The 8,903-nt window shown below is 42.7% G+C and overlaps 1 pseudogene; it reads left to right on the top strand.

Annotated features, from left to right (window-relative positions):
• Positions 1 to 49: 49 nt before the first annotated feature.
• Positions 50 to 7,992, top strand: LOC127659815 (uncharacterized; annotated as a pseudogene).
• The last annotated feature ends 911 nt before the right edge of the window (positions 7,993 to 8,903 follow it).

The raw sequence follows: 8,903 nt of genomic DNA, 5'->3' as shown, positions 1-8,903 counted from the left end.
ACGAGAGAGCTTTTTGTGTAAAGCATGGTGTCTTTGCGGCATTGTCAACATGATCATGACCTTTGCCCTTTTCAGGTGTTACACGTGTCACTTCATTGGCAAGGCCCATCGTGTGACCGCCGTGGACTTCACAGAGAACTTTGTGGAAAAGAACAGACAGGACAACAGTCACCGTGGCAACGGCGAGTTCATTCAAGGTGATGTCACAAAGCTGGACTTCCCAAAACACAGATGAGACAAGTGTTAACATTTTCATCCAAACACATCTACATACGACCTGTATATATCACAGGCTGTTAGCCTTTATTACGCACTAGTGTATAAACATGCACTACATAACATAACAAAATAATAGACTAAGTTTAATTAACCTTAATGTATATTTACATCTGTTGAATACTAATAAAACATTTTTAATAAACAGTAATACCTGGTGGTTGATAATTAAATAAATGTATCACTTAAGATTAATTAAGACCTTAAAGGGACATTTCATTTACTAACCCTGATTTTGTTTCGAACTACTTTTATTTAATATATTTATTTATTTTTGTGGAACAAAAAGGAGATGTTATTCAGAATGTTAGTCTTAGTCACCATTCACTTTCATAGCGTCTTATTTCCATACAATAAAAGTGAATGAAGTTTCATTTTTGGGTGAACTGTCTCTTTAAGAAAGATGCTCCATTTCATATGATGTCATCTCTGTTTACATCATCCCTCTTTCATTTTCTCACTTCTACTGTTTCAGTTTTGACTTGGTCTTCTCTAACTGGCTGTTAATGTATCTGAGTGATCAGGAGCTTCGATCATTGGCTGAAATGATGCTCGGCTGGCTCCGCCCATACGGGTACCTGTTCTTCATTGAGTCCTGCTTCGACCAATCAGGTTTGAGAAAAATGTCCTGTCGTTTGTTTATGGCATTTACATAAAATGTACTTCTTTTTTGTATGTGATATTTTCTGGATGTTATTTTTGGTTTGGAGATAATGTCATGCTGCCTTTTGTTCCAATATTTGTACAGGTTTTAAAGGATTAGTTTACCCTGAAATGAAAATGCAGTCGTTGTTAACTCACCCCTGTGTTGTAATAACCCTATATGACTTTTATAGGAATTGTGAATAAATGTTGTGCTCAGTGATGTCATACAATGACAGTTTATGGTGACCATCTCTTCAAGCTTTAAAAGAACACAAAAGTATAATTCAGAAATCTAATTAATTATTCATGAGACTCATGATTGTTATGAAAGCATACGATAATATTTAGTAAGAAACAACCCGAAATCGAATGTATTAATTAGCGAAAATATTCACTGACCGTTGATCTCCTGTGTGCGTTCATGTTAGGACACGAGAGCAACAGTTCACGCAGCACTTGGGGCGTTCAAGCGAAAATCGTTTTGTTGATCTAAAAACAGGTCCTCCACAGTGATAGAGACATCAGAACACAACACAACTGCTCACAAAACAGAGAACAGAACTTACTAAACATGTCTGAAGAGTCTGTAGTCAAAGAATTGATGCATTTCTATGCCCAGCCTTATTATTTTGAACTGAGTAATCGGAAATCAAACAGAAACATAGAGGAGGCTACAGGTAGCCACAGTCATACCGTGTCCTAACCTGATGGTGAACAACACACGATACAAGGTCTCTTTTCTATGTTAATCAGAGATTTTGTCCTAACCAGCCTTGATGAGTGACGGAACATTCTATCGATCGCTTGTTTTCTATTTTCAGCATTGTGCGGGTAACTCCGTCCACTGTAAACTGGCACTGGTCCAGAAATATAAAAAATAAAAATAAGGTTGGGCATAGAAATGCATCAATTCTTGGACTACAAACTCTTTAAACATGTTTAGTAAGTTCTGTTCTGTGTTTGTGAGCAGTTGTGTTGTGCTCTGATGTCACTATCACTGTGGAGGACCTGTTTGTAAATAAACAAAACGACTTTTCACTTGAACGCCCCAATGTTGCGAGGGCGCTATGTGAACTGTTGCTCTCGTGTCCTATCATGAATGCACATAGGAGACCAACGGTCAGTGAACATTTTCACTAAATAATACATTAGATTTCAGTTTGTTTCTCACCAAATCTTATTGTATGCTTTTCACAATCACTTCTGAATGATACTTTTGTGTTCTTTTGAAGATTGTAGAGATGGCCACCATAAACTCTCATTGTATGACATCACTGAGCACAATTTATTTTTTTATTTCTCCCTTTATGTTAAGAAAAAAATGGAAGTCATATAGTGCAGGGGTGAAGGCAAGCGAGATATTAACCCCACCCACTACAGAACTCCCGCCCACTATAATCACCTGATGGCATCAGTGGTCCTGGATGAATCAGAGAAGACGGGAAAGACATGGTGCTCAACATAACGGTTCAGATGTACATCAAGGTGAATCAGTTGGTCAATTAACTATTATTAAAACGTCAATTCTTTATAAACAAACTGATATGAATTTACTTGCTTTCTCTCAGATGAAGAAGAACCAGAACCAGTTGTGTTGGCTCATGCAGAAAGCTTGTCGTGATGTGGTGGAGCAGCATCAGGGTGCTTTCTCCACCTTCATGCAGTTCCTGGACAACCAGCAGTACACACGCAGAGGAATCTTACTCTATGAGAAGATGTTCGGCTCTGGATACGTCAGCACAGGAGGATCCATAACTACCAAGGTCAGGGGTGAAGAGGCTGTAGGGTCGAATGGTTTCAGATGGAGTCAGATAAAGTTTATCTTTGAAAGACTATTAAATCTATGTTCTATGTAAATGTTTACATTCCTAATCATATAAAATAATAATACTTTCTGATCCAGTGGATTATGTAGCAAAGACCATTTCCTTCTAATGGCCAAGTCAAGTTAGGATCGTGCTTTATCTCATAATGTGAGTGAATCATTCATATTTTATTTTCTCTTAAATCTCTCTTGATATTTTAATTTGTAACCCATCAGGAGTTTGTTGACATGCTAAACTTGACCTGGACAGAAAGTTCTAGATGTTGGCAGTGAAATTGTAGGTGGAGATTTCTACACGTCCAAGGTGAGCGACCAAAAACCTGTGAAACCTCAGAACATTAGGTGTATGTTCCTCAGGACATTTTAACAAACGGTTCTCAACTGGTTTTGCTTCAGGACCTTGATTTGAATTTGGACAAAGTGCCGAACCGACCCTTTCCAAAAATGTTTTGCATACTGTAGTGCGGAGGGGGGCGGGGCCAGGCTGGAATTAAGCATGCCCGTTCCCCAATCTGTCTGATGGGGTGCGCAAGGGATAAAGGTGGCCTGTGATGGACGTTCGAGAGAGAGAGAGAATTACGGGCAACTGCCCTGTATGTGTTTGTGTGTGTCTTTTTATTGAATTAAATATTATTTATATTGTTAAGCCGGTTCTCAGCTCCGCCTTTCCCTTAACCCGCTTTACATTGGTGCCGAAACCCGGGAAAGAGGAGGGATGCCCGTCGCAGAGTCCTCGACACTGCCGTCCACCTAGGGGAGTGCCGCTGCCATCCGCCGGGTGACGGAGTAGCCCGACCACCCGGACACGGGCAACGGCCAGCGTCCACGAGGCGAGTGGGGACTGGACTCCCCGACCACCTGGAATGATGGAGCCGCTGCCAGGGGTGAAGGAGTGCCCTGCCGTCCCCTAGAAATCCGGAGGGGTCAATAGAAGAACGGTGTTCAGGAGGGGAGGAGGGAAGCGACTCCTCGACCGCCTGGAGCAGTAGGGCTGCTGCCAGGGGCGGAGGAGTGTCCCCACTGGTCACCGAGAATGTGGAGGGGTGTTCTGTCCTCTGTGGGTCGGAGATTTGACTCACCAGGGAAAGGGGGGGTGGGGTGTACATCATGCCGGGGTCTCCCCGGCCTGAGGCAACGCCAGGAGGAGTGTAGAACGGAGGGGGGCGGGGCCATGCTGGAATGACACACACCCGGTCCCCAATCAGCCTGATGGGGCACGCGAGGGATAAATGCAGCTGGTGACGACAGTTTGAGAGAGAGAATTACGGGCAGCTGCCCTGTATGCTTTTTATTTAATAAAATATCATTTATATTGTGAAGCCGGTTCTCGCCGCCTCCTTCCTTTAACCATCTTACACATACAAACAAACAAAAAATCCTACATAGCTACCATGAACTGCACAGACCCAATAGTATGCATAATTATAAACATAATAATAACAATTTTGTTAATGCATATAAAGCAGAGAGTGTTTATTTTTATCTGCCTGCCACATAGAACCAATATTGGGCCTAATATTGTATTAGCATTAGCCATATTGCCAATTCACAGATAACATCAAAATACCATAAAGTTTGATTTAATTGGATGCACAGCCTTTGATGTCAACAATAAAACATACGATTTTCTCCTCCCTCTATATGCCGTCTCTAGAAGGCATTTTCTCCTCCCTTTTAAATGTTAATACACCAGTCTATGGTGTTTTTCTATCATAATCATTGCTTCTTTGATTCATTTCTTACCCATCCGGAACTACTTTATTTTATTTCACCTTCATTTAATATCAGACTGTAGGAAGTGAACAGTAATGTTATCAAACATAAACAAGGGTTGTTTTAATTGCATTCTTTTGGTGTTGAGGTTCTTGTGATTGACCTGTCATCTAACACGTGGAGATTGATCCATGGAGAGAGCCGTAGAGATTACATAAAATCCTTCATAAAGGGGTTGTAAGCCATGAACCAAAACAACCAGCTCCAAAGTGAATCACAACATCACAAACTTTGTTTAGAGGCAAAAAAGTATTTCAAAATCGGACAAAAAGGCAAAGATACAAGACTGTGTACTTAATGTCTTTAATGAGAGAATGAACAACAATCCCATGAGGCAATGGCATAATCGAATTAAAAGTGATGTAAAAATATAAAACTATTGATTTAAAGTTGTTGATTATAGGTATAGAAACAATATACGTATTTTAAGTTTATTGCACAATAAGCTTACATATATGTAAGTAGTTGGAGAGTGTCAGGAGACCAATGCACTTTAACCTCCTGAGACTCAAGCATGACTGCTGTGAGCATTTTCCATTACCTTTTTGATTTGTAACTATTAGCATCTAATAAACATGAAAAAAAAAATACATTCCTAGAGCAAATATTTCTCCGAAAAATGTATAGCAACATATGTGGACAACGGGTCTAAGTTGTGACATTTTAAATAATGCCATGCTATGGAAAGACTTTTATCCAATTGTTTATTATGTTTAAAGGAGTGTTGATTATTCATGTGTGAAGGCCGACTGGACACGGCAGTGCGACAGAGAGAGAGATTTACGGGCAGCTGTCCGACACCTGTGTGTGTTTGTCTTTTGGTTAATTTCAAGCCGGTTCTCGCCTCCTGCTTTCCATGAATCCCTTTACACTGGTGCCGAAATCCGAAGTAGAGTCCTCGCCACTACCATCCACCCCAACAGAGCAGCCGCGGCCATCCACCGGAGGACCCCGGAAGACCTGGAAGCGGAGGAATGGCAGCCAACCACGAGGGGAGAAGGGGCTCCCAACCAACCGCCTGGAGCAGTTACCGCTGCCAGGGGCAAGGGGGACCCCTTCCGTCCACCAAAAATGCGCATTGTGTTCCGTCCGCCAGGGGCTGGAGGACTGCCTCCGATCCATCCGGGGAGGAGCAGCTGTCGTCCATTAAAAAGTGGAGGAGTGGCAGGGGACGAAGCCACGGCTTATCAGAGATTTTCTCTCGCTCTCTCTCCCTTCCACTGCCGCTCCGTGTTGGCCCTTTCCCTCTCTTTTTAAAATGTTTTGTTAATTTGTCACGATCGCCGTTACGGTGCGTAGGTGCCCCATTTTTTGTTTTGTTTCCCTCCACTTGTCCCCTCCCTCATCCAGGTAGACGGGGATGACCTGACGGCAGACGGGGTGGAAAGCACGCCCCTCCCCAGGGAAAAAGTGTGTGTGGGGGGGGGTGTATGTCATGCCGGAGGCTTCCCGGCCTGAGAGAATGAGGGAGGAATCTGGCAGGGTGGAGGGCGGGGCCGGGACGTGATTCCACACATCCGGACCCTAATCAGGCTAATCAAGCCTCAGAGAGGGATAAAGGCCGACTGCAGACGGCAGTGGGACAGAGAGAGAGATTTACGGGCAGCTGTCCGACACCTGTGTGTGTGTTTGCCTTTCTGTTCAAATTTAGTATTAAAATATTATTTATATCATCAAGGCGGTTCTCGCCTCCTCCTTTCCATTAATCCCTTTACATCATGTTTTTGAGACTTACAAACATCAGAAATTATCATAATTAATTCTGATTCAAAGTAACGACCAGAATCATCCAATCATGTTGAGAGTCCAAACATCATCTGTAGCCTGAAACTAAACTTTAGGTCGGATGCTAGGAGTGAATGCACTTAACAGCATAGAGAGCTATAGGATGCTCCCTTGCTCCCTATTTAGTGAATGACTGTGTGCTGTCTGTCTGCACTGGTCTCAGAACAGTTCGAAATGCACCTTATTTTCATCCTAACTCCATAAAAAGTCACTAAAAGCAAAATTTTTCTGCTTTTGGATGAACCCATTGATTCTCAATGTGATTACAGTAAATATAGGATTTCTAAGGAAAAAATGCGCTAACGTGCACATTAGTGTACATTGTGTTCAGCAGCGTTGTGTTTCGCGATAAATCGCTAAAATGTTATAAATGGCTTATCGGATGAAAATAGAGTCTTTAATCTTTTGAGTCAAACAGGTTTCAATGTAAAAACGTAATGAGGTTTCTTACCAGATGTAGATTTGTTGGCGTTTCTCCTAAAGACAAACTCCGCTGTGATTGGCACCATGTTGTTTTGTCACATGACTTGGTGTGTTGAAAGTTTAACCCTTTACTGACAGCACCGAGTCTCCTGAACTGAGATCAGTCGGTTTAAATGAAATGAAATGATGCGTTGCGTAGAGCGACGCCAAAATACAACGTCCACGCATGTGTACACGGGGTCACACGAGGTTTAAATTTGAAATAACGCAAATTGTTCATGCCCAAAAGGGTTTTCAAGCAGGGCGGGGGATTGCGCAGCCTTAAAGCCCAGGGCACCCCCAGGCAGTCAAGGGCCCGCTGGTAGTCAAGGGCCCCTGAGAACTGGCCCCATTGGCCCGGTCGGTAATCCGTCCCTGGTTAGGCTCTATTCCAGAAACTGTCAAGCCTGGAGAATGTTACTCTAACACTGACCTGCACAGATCATTGCATATCATATCATATCATCACCTCATATCAGCAGCTTGTTGAGGAAAGGTGTGCTGTTACTGTACGATTTTCACCTGGTGGACAATAAATGGCCAAACAAATCCTTTTACAACCCTAATAAATTCAAGAGAACAGAATGTCACATAGACTTTGGCATATAGACATGGGCTAGTAAGCAACCACCCCAAACACCCAAGTAAAACCACCTAGCAATGCCACAGTAACTACCCAAAACCTTCTCAGAACACCTAAGCAAACCACATAGCAATGCTCTGGCAATCCCCCACAACAGCCTAACACCATGGCAACAAGTTTTGCATGGCCAATCAGCACTCACATTTTGTTCAGGAAATGTACAAATCTAGTTTTAAATTTAAAGCAGCGTTTTCTTCTTTAAAATAGTGACATTCTGGAACCGTAGTAAATCTTGAAGGCTAAACAGAAATGCATTCTGGGAGAGTCAGTATACATTGATGTCTTCAGGACATGAGAACGTGTCTGTTGTTCCTCTGCAGGTGCAGTTTGAGGTGTCAGTTGCCACAAAGAGGTTTCCTGAAGCCACGTTTGATGTGGTTTACAGCAGAGACACGATTTTGCACATAAGGGACAAACTTGACCTCTTCACAAAGTTTCATGTGAGTGTGCACACATGCATGTTTGCACTGTGCATGTGACTCAACTCGTACCTTTAATACCTCAATTGTTTCTCTTAGACTGTAATGAGATTAAATAGAGACATCTGCTTAAATCTCCTGCTTCTCAGAGTTATCTCATGTGAAAAAGACCCTGATAATCTCACACATGTGTGCTCTAGAGTTTCAGAAGAGATCTCTTAAAGGGACAGTTCACCCAAAAATGAAAACTGTCTCATTTACTCACCCTCATGCCATTCCAGATGTGTATGACTTTGTCTTCTGCTGAACACAAAAAAGCTTTTTGAGGTTTCTTATCATTCACATTTTTCATATCGCTTCTTAAGACATGGATTTAACCACTGGAGTTGTATGGATTACTTTTATGATACCTTTATGTGTTTTTTGGACCCTGTTGACCTGCATTGTTTAGACCTTCAGAGATGAGACATTCTTCTAAAAATCTTAATTTGTGTTCTGTAGAAGAAAGAAAGTCATACACATCTGGGATGGCATGAGGGTGAGTAAATGATGAGAGAATTTGGATTTTTGGGTGAACTATCCCTTTAAAGTCTCAAACTGTGCTTAGATTATATGTGTGCGTGTGTATGTGTATGCGTGCGTGTGTGTGTATGTGTATGCGTGCGTGGGTATGCGTGCATGCGTGTGTTTGCGCGTGCGTGTGTGTGTGTGTGCGTGCGTGTATGCGTGCGTGCGTGTGTATTCGTGCATGCGTGTGTTTGCGCGTGCGTGTGTATGTATGCGTGCGTGTGTGTATGCGTGCGTGTGTATTCGTGCATGCGTGTGTTTGCGCGTGCGTGTGTGTGTGTATGCGTGCGTGTGTGTGTATGCGTGCGTGTGTGTGTGTGTGTATGCGTGCGTGTGTGTATGCATGTGTGTGTGTATGCGTGCGAGTATGTGTGTATGCGTGCGTGAGTGTGTATGCATGTGTGTGTGTATGCATGTGTGTGTGTATGCGTGCGTGAGTGTGTATGTGTGCGTGTGTGTGTATGCATGTGTGTGTGTATGCATGTGTGTGTGTATGCGTGCGTGAGTG

Source organism: Xyrauchen texanus, chromosome 19, assembly GCF_025860055.1.
Source record: "Xyrauchen texanus isolate HMW12.3.18 chromosome 19, RBS_HiC_50CHRs, whole genome shotgun sequence".
Classification (NCBI taxonomy): domain Eukaryota; kingdom Metazoa; phylum Chordata; class Actinopteri; order Cypriniformes; family Catostomidae; genus Xyrauchen; species Xyrauchen texanus.
The sequence above is the reverse complement of the archived record's forward strand: the minus strand, read 5'-3'. Positions and strand labels throughout refer to the sequence as shown.